At 45.3% G+C, this 14,222-nt stretch overlaps 1 long non-coding RNA gene across 1 annotated transcript; it reads right to left on the reverse strand.

Moving 5' to 3' along the window:
* Positions 1-1,145: 1,145 nt before the first annotated feature.
* LOC133266802 (uncharacterized) lies at positions 1,146-7,685 on the reverse strand. The gene is made up of 2 exons (XR_009742520.1): positions 7,109-7,685; positions 1,146-6,036 (listed from the first exon to the last, which is right to left on the reverse strand). It is a non-coding gene; the product is annotated as an uncharacterized LOC133266802 (long non-coding RNA).
* Between the last annotated feature and the right edge of the window lie 6,537 nt (positions 7,686-14,222).

Below are 14,222 nucleotides of genomic sequence, written 5' to 3' on the forward strand. Positions count from 1 at the left end.
TTTAGTAGATGTGTTCTAAATTTATGTGTGCATGTACATATATAAACACACATTTAATATGTACATAGATATATACACACACTATATGCATATGATGTTCAGGTGTAACACATGGGAATAAATAAGGATGTAGCCTGCAGATATGATGCTCTAGCCTGAAGAGGTGGGAGCTGGCAAGAAAATTTGCCTATATATTTGCACTTCCCAACAGCATGCTTGACCAAGTTGTCCAGATCTCCTCCTTCTGAACCATTTTCAGCCACATGAATAACAAAAAGAGGAAAATCACAGGCTACACAATTTATCCCATTGCTAGAATGGACTGGGACAGTTCTTCACACTAAATATCCAGATTTTCTCATTATGCACATCCCAGTCCCCAGAGCCCTCCTTAGAAGTCTGTTAGCAGCTCTGATCCCTACAGAGCTCTTAAGCTCCATCTCTGCTCATACAGAATTTAGAAAACATGTGGCTTTGGATAACTGCCCATACATTAGACTGTCCTGATTAAGCAGTCCCTACTGTCCCTACTTTGGTATAAATAGAGTCGGATCATATGTGTAGTGGAGAGCAGTGAAGAGAATCATACAAATTAGATCCTGAAAATGTAACATTTGTAATGTTGCTCCTTTGCTCAGCCAGTGCTTCATCTGCAGAAATACTTGGTACGGTTTCTTCTTAATCAGTTCCAATGAGAGAGAGCTTTTGTAGTAATGAGTGTTGCTGTGCTCACAGCTTGCTTTCACTGGGAACTGAGAAACTTTAGCTGGAACTTAAATAAGCTATACTAGTGCTTCACAAAACCCAGCACTGAGGACACAACCTGATGAAGGGCTGTGCAACTTGTATATACATCTACTTATCTGCTCTAGCCAGGGCAGGCAGATCTCAAAAGCTGTAGATAAGTAGTCACTGAAGCCTAGACTGAGTACCAGCACTGGGCTTACCAGAAAGTTACTGTCCCTGGAGTTCTCCATGGTGAGAACCAGCCATTAGAAGGAAGATCATAAATACTGTTGAATTTAGATGCCAGTTGTCTGGCAATTGCTGTGTCTCAAGCTGCTGGCATAATTCTTTAGTCCCCCCATGCTGTGCTATTACACCACATTCAGAAGGGAGAAAAAAAAAACAAAACAACAACTGTGTAAATAAACTTCTTAAAATTACTTTTTCTTGTTTCAATATCTTAGCACCCCTGAGTTAGTATATTGAAATATTAAATTAGGAACCTGTCCACAAAGATGTGATCTCTTTAGAGATGCATATTTTTCCCATAAGTGATGGTGTTTTCCAAACACCTTTTAAATAATTCATAGTCAGAAACCAGAATGTAGAAGACTTTTAAGTAAAGAGTGTCAAGTCACTTTTCATTATTCATCTTGGTCATATTAAGTTCTTGCTGTGCATTTTTCAGTGTTTTATTTTTCTGAAGCTGCTTGTTTGGGAGAGCTCAGACAATTTTTGGCCCTGTTAAAAATACCTTTTTCGTTAGATTTTCTCTCTCTATTAGGCAAACTGAAAAAGGAGGAAGTTCATTTCTGCTAAATCAGCTCTCCAGAACCTCTCCAGCACTCCTTAGTTTGTTTCTCCAGAACCTTCAGAAAACATGATCTGTTAGAGTGATATCTGCTGATCTCTCGCTACATCTTGATCACTTTCTGAACATGTCGGCTCTTGGTAGGAGTAGGAGGGCATGGCAACTGTCTATGCAACCCAGGTATTTCAGCTCCAATCCATCACACCTGGGGGTAGAAGGTTCATTTCACCAAACTTCACTCTGATGCCGAACAGTGTTGATGGTTAGAACCCCATCTTGTTGTTCTCAGCCAGAAGAGCAGTGGTTGTAAGTAGAACAGTTTCTAAAGTTAAGGAAAATGTAGGAACCATGCTATAGGATGCAAACTCTGAAGCATGACAGGGAAACACAGAATTTTGGATGGGGAAAATATGCAATACCGTCATGCATTCTATTGATTTGGTTACATTAATTAATGACTGTATATAAACACTAATTTAATGCTTCTGTAAAATTTTAGGAGATTCAAAGCCAGCTTTTTACTGCTCATTCTGTAGGGATTTTTCAGAAGAATTTCAAAAGATCAGCCATCTTTCTCTTTCACTGATAAGGCCATTCTGGTTTATCTCTGACATTTGTAATTGCTGTATAGGAGTTGTTACTGCCTTTTCCCTGTTTGGATTCAGCTGCTGTTCTCCTTCCTTATTGGTCTTTCTAAATTCCAGGTCTGGACATACATAAGCAGAAGGAAGGATTTGTCTTCCCTTTCCTTAGCAGCCTCTTGTATCCCCTCCTTCAGGGCAGGCTTTGGGCTGAAACTGCAGTACCAGAACTCAAGTTTTATCCCTGCTCACCATCTCCTCTGCCATTCATCCTGTTTCTTCAAGGAAGAAATATGCTGTGGTTGGGAATCCAACAGACACAGCTTCCTCTGACATGCTCAGCGAATGTTTTCATTTTCAGCAGAAAAAGGCTTTTCAAAGGCATTCCTTATTCACTTGAGACCTGTCTGCGGTTCTTGCTTACTGGACAGAATTGTACTTACTTTCTGAGATGATGGGCCCTTAAATAAATGGAATGAAAACATGTGCATGTGAAGACATAAAAATGGAGTGATTTTTGTGTTTGCCCACAAAAGGTTAATGTTTGCTGGAAAGAAACTTGATTGTACAAGCATCTTAAGCTAAACATAAAAGGCTAAGCGTATGTAAGAGAAGAAAATTCATTGTAAATTAAAAAAAAAACAAACCAAACTGTGTAATTTTCACAGTTCTGTTGCTCTTTGAACTATTTGTCTCCGTTCTGTGCTTCTCCATATTGTGGTATAAACTTCTGAAGTTGCAGAATTTTTCCTCTTCGCTGAATATTGCATGGAATCTCAGTATTCATTTCTACTCAGGTTCAGCTGCGATCTTCCTAATAGATACTTGGCTTCTGTGTTCCCCTAATATTCCAGGCACTTTTGCAGTTTCTGTGCAGACAAGCTTGCATACTCTTTCATCTTTGTTTCTTCACATCCACACATGATCCATAGAATAGCTGCCTTCTTGCAGGTTCATGTTTATGTCTGGAAAGGCAGAAGTGTCTATAGTTTAAGACGGCAAAAACAGCCAAGCATTTTTAGTTCTAACCTCTTGTTTTCCTCTATTTAGGATTTCTTCAAACTTTTGCAGCCTTAGGTGGCTTTCCTCCAGTGTTTGTCTCCAAAATTGAGGGAAAATAAAAACATTTTAATTATATGAAGGTTATGTATTGCTGAAGCTTGTAAACATGATGTAACATACCTTTAGGGACTGCTAATTGTTTGAAAATGGTTTAATGTTAATATAGCTGATACCTGGGGTATATTTATTTATCCATATTTTTGAATCTATATATGCCTGTGTGCAAGTCACCATGCAGGCAAAAACAGTATATCTGAGCATTTAATCATAAACTCCCAGGAACTGCGGTTCTTTGATTACCTGCAGTTAGTAGAACTTGCTAAATGTTCTTCTGTCAGTCCACAAAATCTATAAACAGATTATCTTTGCATTTCCTTATCTCTTAAAATCAGAAAAAAATAATAAAGATAAAAGCTTTAGGATCTCTTGATTTAGAGAATTTGTTTCCAGCAATGTTAACAAAGCCATAATATACCCTGATTTTCTGTTCCTGCAAGCTTGCAGTATTATTGACAGCTTGCAGTCTATCTCATTATGCAAGTTCTGCATAATGACTGAAGGAACACTTCAAAGCAGAACAGAGGGTTATTTGTAGAGCAGTGCATGTAGGATATTTTAATAACTTTTTTTAAAAGAAGAATATGCTGATTCATTGAAACCAGTGAAACAGTACATTTTGATAAGTTACCCAACTCAAAAATACCTTGAATTAATGGATTAAAATATCTTGGTTTGTACATTTTCTTTTATTTGAAAATATATCCCTTTTCTTCCCTTTCTCTGTTTCTCCCTGTTTCTCCTTGATTCTCCCTGTTTCTGTCTCTTCCTGTCTTCGACTTTTGCATTCCCCCCTCTTATTGCTCTTTTGCTCTCATTATCTTTCTCTCATCCCCTCTTTCAAACCAACCTTTTATTTTATAACTGCCATAGATTTGGAGCTTATAAATATGTCTAAAATATTTTGCTTTATCCAGGCTGAGATCTGTTCTATTTTTTTTATTTTTTTTTTTTTTTAGATTTCAGCATGTTAAAAGATCAGAATAATCTTCCTAGTAAATGAATTCAGTTGCTTGCTCTTAAAATCAGGTTTTTTTCCACTCCACCAGTTTATGAGAAGACTGTTTACAAATTTACTTCCCTTTATGCTTAGATTAGTTTGGGATTTGTTGATTTCCCACCCCTCAAGATAATGTTAGTGCTAGCATCCCGAAGTACAATTACTTTTTTGCCTATCCCAGTGTTGTTTCTTCTTGGGTATTTGCCAAGAGCCATCATACGTCCCCTCTGACTTCACTTCACTGAACTCACAAATCAAGTTCTTGCCATCACCTCATGGACCGGAGGCTTTTCATCCTCTTTTCTGTCTTGGCAGCCCTTTGGCTGACCATGACTGATCAGACCGTAAATAATATTCCCAATGAAGTCTTGCCTGCACTGAGGGTTACAACATAAAATAATTTCCTCTAATAGCATCCCACTGGCTTTTTTTTCTTTCCCGTTGTATATCACACACCTAGCATACAGATATTGTGCAACCAAACAATACCTTACAGCTTTTTCCTCCCATTGCCTCCAGCCATTTGTAGTCCTAACTTAGAACATGAAACTGTTTAATTAATTCCAGAGTGTGATCTTCTAGATTCTTATGTGACATTTAATTCTATTATTCCTGATCCTTAAAGTAATTCTGTTTTTTCTTGCATAATATTTCAAAAGTCCTTCCTTCTTTTTCTTAGATCAGGAAAAGTATTTCTGGTCTACCTCTGCTATTATTATACAGTTCTTCTCTTAATGCAGAATTAATACTCTATTTTGTGCATGTATAATATTAGGAAGTCCCTGGATATGTTTAATTGACTGCATTAAGCACATAGTATGACCACTGGCCTTGGTCATGCCCGTTACTCTTGTGAGTAGTATGAATCTTCAGGTCAAGTGGATTCAACAGCCCCCAAGTGCCTGCCTGATCCTGACAGTTGTGGGTGGCTCTGAGCACAGGAAATCTCTTACCCCAGTATGGAGCTACAGGGCCTGAACACAGCTGGGGACTGCAGTATGTGCTGGAGTGCCATCTTAAATCCAGATTTCATATAGGGAAGGATGGAATTATTTTCCAGACATGTATTGCATCCTACCTGCTTTGAATCTCCTTCCTGCATGTTTAAGACTTGTCCTTGGTTTTAGGATTGCAACATTCTGCTAAAAAGTCAAGCTCACTAAAATCAAGTTTGTGAACATGTAAATGCAGAAGAACTATCTGAAGAGACATATATGTTGTTTTGATTTTGTACTGGCCATGGTAAAATTAGTAATGCCTTCTTCTTAGCTGACAAATTAAAAAGTCAAGATTTCTATGTATTTGTTAAATACTTGTGACCTGAAACCTACACGTGGTTTCATTGGTATGACTGAGGCACGGAATCTGACATTTTAATTGCTTGAAATTGAGCAAAAGAAATTCAAAGAAGGAAAACCTTCTGATTTTTCTTTTTTCTTTGGGGGTTTTGGCACTCTTTTAGAGGAAATTACTTCTTTGGATTGGCCTTTTAAATCCTCTACAGAAGAGAAATGAGGAAATAAATCTTTAAAGTAGGTCAACATCACACTAATTATTGCTTTAATTAGTGACAGCCACATCATAATTTTTTTATTTTGCTCATTTTAACAGGAGTCAGAGATATCCCAATTTTGCTAATTTGAAAGCAGTTGTGTCTGTGATTTTCAATGGACTTCACCCTGTCTGTCAGATTACCTGGAAGCATACATGGTAAAAAAATTAAAAGGCTGTACCTTTAGTTTTCCAGTCACAGCTGTTCATTTCATTTTATCTACAGATATTAGTAGACTATATGTGGTCTAAAGAAAGAACAAATAGCAAAATGTTCTTAATTAGGTTTGAAAAACAGCAGTGAAGGTGAGAGCTTTTTACAGTGACCTGTACTCTCACGAAAAAATGTTCTCTCAGTTGATTGCATTGTACTCTGGACGTATAACAGTAAATCAAACCATAAATCTTTAAATGGTCCAAAAATACTTTAAACACCTCTAATAGTTCTAGTTTGTGAGAGCTGAATGGTGTATGAGGTTCAGATTCTTTTACGCAGATTATGTAAAATGGCACATCACAATGATGTGTCATAACTCTCTGAAGTAGGGAAGACCTATGTGTGTCAGGTTTTTTCATGTTCCAAACACCATAAAGATGTCTTCAAAGAATTCTGAAATTCTTTGCTAGAATTGCTGAGAAAATAATGCTACTGCCTTGCTTTGTAACCCCTTTGCCAGCTGCATGCATTCATTAAGATCAGTTTAAATGTGCCCTGGTTAGTTGCTGTGAATAGAATATTGCATCTTGTATTTTCTTGTACAGAACACTTACACAAAACCTGTTAGTGATGGAGTTAACAACATTTTAAGTACTTTTTTTACAAGTATTAAGTGTGTATTTGTTAACATTATTTAATGTGCAACCTGTACTTCACCACATAATAAACAGGATTACTTTTAATACAGTGAATTATAAACTAATCTTCACATGAACAGTACATGAAGTTAATCTTGTAGTTTCCTGGTGCTAATCAAATTGTCCTTAAGTTACACTTTCAAATATTTTATAGTAAGAGTGTATTTCAAGTTTTGTTTTTCTTCCCGCTTTTCTGATTTTGAGACTACTTTAGTCATATTTTTTTAAGACTACTTCAGACACACAAATATTTAATACTAAGAAGTGCTGTACCCTTGATACCCACTATGCTATCAAAGCAGTTCTGATTAAGAGAGAATTAATTCATGTTAGACTGCAAATTAGTATCTCTATTATCTCACTCCTCAGTTATTGTGGCAATTTATCAGTATCAGCAGAGCTAAGTAATGCAAAAGGAATGTAACGAAGTTTGTGCAGAGGGTGAAGATGAATTTCATGCCATACCTTGTAGACTGGCTCATCCACTGTCCTGCACTGTGGCAGTCGCAGTTGTGCACCAGGTCTTGACATGCCAGACTGGGGCTTTTCCTCTGCATCTTTCAGTGGAGGCACCAGGGAAGATCCTGCTGCTGGGACAGTCTCTGCAGAGTGGAGGCAGTGGGAGAGAGCTTGTTCTGCTGGAGGGCTTCCTTTGCTTATCACCTGACTTACCTGTGCTCTACACGTTTCTCGGCCACCACCTTGAGTACGGGAGGACAAGTGAAACCACATGAAATAATGGCATTTAGTCAGCCTGATTCATAGGCTTAATTTTAACTTTTTGAAGAGCATCACTGGGCAATACCTTGACTTTGCCTCTTGGTGTTTGTCCCTGAGTGAAACTGATGTCCCAGGCTGCCTCAACAGCTGCAGCAAACAGATAGTAGCCCATTTCTCTTCATATTTTCATGTCACAGCTGACATTGTAGAGTGCTGAATTTATGTGAGGGGGACAGCCTTGATTTCCACCGGGCAGGAGCAAAAAGCTATATTTTCACACTCACCACTGCGATATATTATGACTTGTGCTTGACTTTTTAAAGCTTTTTTTTTTTTTTTTTTTGAGTTCTGAGTGTTGCTTCCAAATCCCTCACACTTGAAGTTCCTCGAATTCGGTTGAAGAGGGAGGAGGGAGCGCGCAGGGTTGCGCGGGGCTGCGCGGCCGCCAGGGGACGCCGTAGGGCCAAGCGCTGCTCCCGTAGCTCCGGCGGCCGTCGCTTCAGGAAGGAAAAAGAAAGAATAATTAAAATTTATGTAAATATATATATATAAATAAAAATATATATAAAGGGGGAGAGGGAGAATGTGTGCTTCTTAACGCTTCTAACTGCAGAGGGGGCTGGCAGGCAGTGCTCCATCCTTCCCCTGGGACACCATGGTTGAATTAGTCTCGGAAATGAGTCTACTCCGAGGAAAAATTGCTGAGAGCAGGTTTTTCTTTCCGTTTTCAGAGCAAGGAAGGAAAATGATGAATATTAAATGCAGGTTACTTTCAGATGCTGCCATCAGATCGTCAATATTCCTACAGCATCAGTATGACATTCAGAAGGGGAAACGCAGGGCTCTGGCATGGTGTGGTTCATCACTCGGGTCTTCAGACCTTGCTTACATCCATTTTTTATGTGCTACATCATCATCACTACCATTATTATTGCTACTGCAGTTTAGAAGGCAGCAAGGTTCCCCGTCTCTGGAAGCTTTCCAAAAGAAAGCTCCATCTATTCCAAAGAAAGTTCCATTTCTTTCCAAACATTAAGAAATATTTTAAAGGCTACATTGAGAGATTGGCAGTGACAATTCTTTACACATTTATGTTTCTTTTGCTATGGAATAATATAAAGTTTATAGTGAATCTTTAGCAACTATTTCCAAGGAGAAAAAAAAAAAGAAGTGAGCTGTGGAGAACACAATGCCTCGATACAGGGGTGGTCAGCTCATGTTTGTAATCCTGCAGTTTAGTTGAGTGCTGAGTGCTTCAGGTCACTCAGGACACATTGCCTTTAAAAGCCCTTCCTGCTCTTTACCTGTGTAAAGGTCAATCTCGGCTGCACCTCATCCTGGCTCACACACAAGCAGGCGAAGATGGACTTTCCTCTGATCCCTGCACAGCTCCCCTGAGATCCTGTGAAACTCTGGGTCTTACAAAGGACATATAAGGAAGAAGGGATGATGAATAAATCATGACAATGTGAGGCTGCATAAATGAACACACACAAATGTGCATATGCATGTGTAGGTAGATGTATGGATGTGTACAGGTATCTCAAAGCAAGAAATGAGAACAGCTATGCAATGCATCAGGAAGGACTTGACCCCAGCTCGCTGAGCTGGAAGGAAAGGATGGAACAGTATGTGTTTACACTGATCTGCTGGACCACAGAGGGGTGATTACAAGGGGATGAAGAGGCAAGGAAAGGATGCGAGAAGGGCAAGAATTGTTCCCTTTATCTCCTTGCAGAGAAGGGTGACCAGTCCCATCTGCAATCCAGTCTGGGCAAGAACTGTTCCCTTTATCCCCTTGCAGAGAAGGGCGACCAGTCCCATCTGCAATCCAGTCTCTGACAAAAACCACACTGCGATCAGGGCTGTCTGCTGAGTTCAGCAAGAAAGAAGGCAAAGCTCTCTAACCTCTAGACAGATAGTATTGTTACCATTACTGTTCTTGTGGTTATCACTGTTACTTAGTCGGTTTGCCTTATTTAGTGCATGAGAGCGTCCCCTGCTTTTGCCGACTGTGGCTGCTGTTTGATAGATGGCAGAGCAGAATTAGGCCACAGCAGATGGCCACGGATGGAGCCTACATGGGAGCTGGACAGAGCCCTGAAAACGTGCTTCAAACCTGGCTCTTTCAGGCTGGGGGGAGGCCGACTGGGAGGAATGCGCTGGGGAGCAGCCCGGGGATACCGTCGAGGCAGTTGCCTCCTCACTTTTGCCCTGCCCGTCCCTCACTCCAGTGCACTCCAGCCCTCTGGGATGCTTGGGTTTGATTCCGCCGGAGTAGCTCCCGCTGCGCCGGTGGCCCGGTGCCGCCAGGAGTCTGGCCGGGAACAGGCGGTGCCGGCGGGCCGCGGTGGGAGCTCGGTGCCACCTCCAGCACCAGGGACAGCGCAAGAAGCGGCCTCGGCCTCTGCTCGGATCCGCCGCTCCTTTGTTCCGCCTCCGGAGAGGCACCGCGGAACAAAGGCTTCCGCCGCCGACTGCGCGGAACCCCCGGCCTCTCCCTTCCCCTCCCCGCATCCTTCGCTCACCCCGCCGCCGTGGCTTCGCCACTGCCGCCACCTCCACCGAAGCCTTGTCTCCTGTGCTCCGGCCGCGCATGCACCTGCCCCCGCGCACTCTGCGCCGCTGCCCCCCGCCGCCCTCTCCCCGCGTGAGCTGCCCCGCACACCCCCCGCCGCTGTCGCCCGTCGCTCCGCGCTCCTAAGCCGCCGCCTTGCGCCTCGCCCCGCGCACAAAGACCGCATGCCGCTCCGCTGCTCTCTGCATCGTTCTCCCCCCGCCGCCCCCTCCCCCCCCCCCCCCGCGCAACCTCCGCACACTGCTCTTCTTCGCGCCTCCGCGCTGCGCCTTCGCACACAGCTCTACTGTGGTGCCCCCTCCGCCCCTGATACCCTTCGCTCCCTGCACCAAAGCCGCACATGGCTCTGCCGGTCCCTAGCACAGATGCTGCTCCGCGCCCCCCCGCGCACTGCTCCGCTGCCCCAGAGCCTGCATCCCGCGGCTTAACAGAGGCGCCCCGCAAGATAAGGAGCCGTTATCGAACGAGCATTCCTAGCTACTGGCTGCGCGATGCGCAAAGAACAATCCTCTCGATTACAATATTAGAAAATATATTTATTTCCCATTAATCGACTTTACATGGTTCAGCCCAGGAAAGCGAGAGGTCGAGTAGCCACTAACCTTGAAAAAACACCGCGGCTGCCGCACCGCCCCGGGACCCGCCACGGCCCCGTTACCTGCTGCTGACAGCTGCCCCGTCCCGTGGCAGCGGCATCTCCACCGGGCTGAGCCGTTCGTTCCGACAGTTCTATTTAGTCTCGGTTTCCGTAGGTGAGTACAGGCTGTCGAGCTCTTTATTGCTTTGTCTCTCCCCCTTTTTTAAACTCTAATTTATTGCTGTTAATTTTATTATTAACGTTATTATTATGTTATATTCTAGCGAGATCTTTCATGCTGCCTTGAGGATCCGCTCTTGGCATTCACCGCGTGCCTTAATTGTATGACATTAAATCAAGGTCCGCTGTGAACACGGAGAGTCAGAGCCTTGGAGCTCTCTCTCTCTCTCTCTCTCTCTCATTCTGGAAGCAGAATAGCAACTGATCCCCGAAAAAAAAACGGTAATTTGCCTCCGCCCTAGTCCCAGCCTGGCCTGGGCTGCATGTAATTCCTGCTTGAGTTTTCTTACTAGCCCGTCTGTTGTTTGCAATGCCCAGGAAGCTGTTAAATATGAATTTAATTGATTTTTTAGAAAGAAATTAAAAAGAGAGAAAGAAGAAGTTAAGCTTGTGCCTATTGCACAGTTCCAGGAGACTACTTTAATTTCGCCAGCGTCTTCGCGTGATTTTAAAGGCAGGAGTTGGCTCTCCCCGACTCGACGTCTGTGATTTGGCATCCCTGGCTGGGAGGGACTGTGTCCTTCCGGCTGCCCCAGTCCTGCGGCTCCGCCGGATGGCGGGCGGGGGGAGCCCGCACCCCCAGAGCATCGCAGCTCCTCTCGGCCGGGGGGGGGAGCAAGGGGCAGAAGGGGTCTTTCGGCGGTGAAAAATGAAAGGGCAGACGTGTCATCTTTCTTTGTAAAGCGGAAAAAATTCAGCTCACTCGCACCTGCCCCTTTCCCGGGAGGGTCTGGGCAGCCCATCTGGCCTGCACTGAATGGGGCAAGTGAGGAAATGAGGGGTGAAGTCATTACAATAATCATAATAATAATAATAAAAAAAATCATCCTGACTTTTTTTTTTTTTTTTAAAATTGTTACTACGGCTATTGCCATCTTTCACGGCTCAGGACAGGGACCATTCCTTTTCGGTGCCTATGGCACAGAGTAGAGGAGCGGAGCGGCCATGCACCATGCATCGCCCTAGGGCTGAACCCCGGCCGGACCCTGGGAAACGGGCGGGCTGACCTCGACTGCTGTCTCTGCCCCAGGGGCCGGGAGAGAGAGAGGAGGCAAAGCAGGCTGCGCAGCGGCGGCTGCCGGGTTCCGGCGAAGAGCTGGCCTTCCTGGGGACTTCTCCCATGGCTTGCCGGGGCATCCTGAGGCAAGCTGGTCAGGGGGCTCCGGTCTCTCCCGGCACCGCAGCTCTTGGCGACGGCCGCCTGGAAAACAGACAAAGCGAGAGCGTTAGAGAGGCAGGCGGGGAGGGAAGGAAGGCAGGCGGGAAGGGAAAGGAAGACAGGCGGGGAGGGAAGGGAAGGGAAGGCAAGGAGGGAAGGGCGCCGGGAGACCGCACGCCGCTCGGTTGTCAATGACAAAAGGGAGAGAGGGGGGAATCAGAGCAGGGGAAGGGCGGGGAGGAAAGGGGAAGGGGAGGAAGGGAAGGAAGAGAAGGGAAGGGAAAGGGGGGCCACACGAACTGACGCGAAGCTGGGGCCGGCCAGACCCGAGCCTCTGGACTGCTCACTCCGCAACCGAGGAGGCACAAGACAGAACGCCCCTCATCGCAGCGCCAGGGCGAGCCGGTACCTGGGTCTCTGCAGCGCGGTGGGAACCGGCCAGCCGCGGGTAACCGCAGAGAGCAACCTCCTTGCCCGCCTCTGCAAAATCCCCCAAGGGCAAAAGTAGGGGGAAGCTTAAAATTATAATATATTTAAAAACAATTTAAAAGAAAAAAATGAAGGGGGGGGGGCGCAGTTCTTCCTTCTTTCTCGGCTTGAAGAACGCAAGACAGCAAAGTGAGAAATCCATGGGGAGAAATCCAAGCATCCAAATAAAAATAAGTACTATCAACCCACTCCAAACACTTTAAAAATCGTAATAAAAACCAAAACGGTCAAACCTGCCGAGGGCTGGCGGCTCCTCCACCCAGCCGGAGCTACGGAGCGCAGCGAGGAGAGCCCTGTTAGCTGCTTTTGGGGGGTAGGAAGCGGTCCGGTCTCTCACCCTCGCTTGCTGCTCCAGAATTAGGGATTAATGCCTCTCCAGCCAAACAAATAAGGCATCTGCCTTCCGTACAAGAGGATTACACGGGGTTGCTGACGTCACCAGCCAGGCAGATGTTGGCTCCCAAAGTCCTGATCATCTCCCGTGTCCTTGAAACCCGGCACAATCCCAGCCCCGCGCCGCCCGGCCGGGTCCCTGCAAGGTCGAGGCGGACCTGCTCGGAGGGGACCCCGCCGAGCTGCTTTCTCCCAAAACGTCCTCTCGCATCGTCTGAAGAGAAAGGTGTGAAAAACCGATCCCAGCCGAAAGTTCAACCCTCCCCCTTCCCTCCGGCTCCTCTCCCCCCACTTTCCCCCGCCTTCCTCCCACCTCCCCAACCTCAATGTCACATGAATCTGTACAGTCATAGAGAGGAAGAGGAGGCCGCTCCCGGCTCACCCAGAGGCCACCCTCCCCTCACAGCAGCTGACCCCTCCTCACTGCGGCACCGTCGCTCCCCCTGTCTCCGCCCCTCCTTAACCTCCGACCCGGCCCACTCTGGACCCCAGCACAAGGCTGAGAGAGCTGTAGGGCCGGCCCCCTGAGGGCTTTGTTCCCGTTATGCCCGTCCCGGGGGTGAGCGGCGGGCAGAAGCTGGCCGTGAGGGGAAAACCATCTCCCGCGGCCGCAGAGCTATGCGGAGGCCCTGCGGCAGGCAGCATCTAGGGTGGGCAGCAAGCCGAACCGGGCCAGCGCAGGCAGAGAGCGCGGAGGTCGCTCAAGGCCTCCTCTTGCCTTGGGGAGCCGGCGGGAGGCACAAAATAGGGCTTTTTTCGTGGCTAAAGGACTTGAAAGTTGCGTTTATGCAATTCTTAGGTGGAAGCACAGCGGTTTGTCACTCCTGGAGCTCAGCTCTGAGTTTCATGATGGGTATTCTAGAACTGTGGGGTGGGTTGGAAGTGCTGCAAAGTGCATCTGAAAGGGGAATCCAATTAGAAGCGTGATCAAAATAATAAATAAAAAAGAAATTTGCCTGGGACCCATGGTTGTTGCCTTTGCTGTGGCATAAAGTCCATGACTCATCATTGCTAGTCGCTTTGCATCAAACAATGGTTTCTGTCATCTCGATACTGCAGAAAGGCAAACTAAATGATGTGACATAATACAGCGGGATGAAGAAGGATTCACCAGCACCTAGGCTTCTGTTGTTGTTGTTGTTCAAAGAAGCTGTTTTATAGATCTGTTCCATATTATCCTTGTCTGTCAAAGTGGCATTTAATTTTTCCAGTTGTGGAACTTGGTCACTGATAAAATCAATTTAATTTACACCACTGTCATTCATCTGATCCGAGCAGGAGACTTATTTTTGGCTCAGAGTTGAGGGGAAAAAAGCAACCGTATGCAGAAGGGAGAGATCCATTTGCTGCTTTTGTGAGCAGTGAGAAATCACTGGCAAGGCATTTTAATAGAGTTTGTTCTCATGCTGGAGAATTATAAACG

This window comes from Pezoporus flaviventris, unplaced genomic scaffold (assembly GCF_033815535.1).
Source record: "Pezoporus flaviventris isolate CSIRO_AGI_PZ_B2104156 unplaced genomic scaffold, CSIRO_AGI_Pfla_v1 ptg000007l, whole genome shotgun sequence".
Taxonomy (NCBI): domain Eukaryota; kingdom Metazoa; phylum Chordata; class Aves; order Psittaciformes; family Psittacidae; genus Pezoporus; species Pezoporus flaviventris.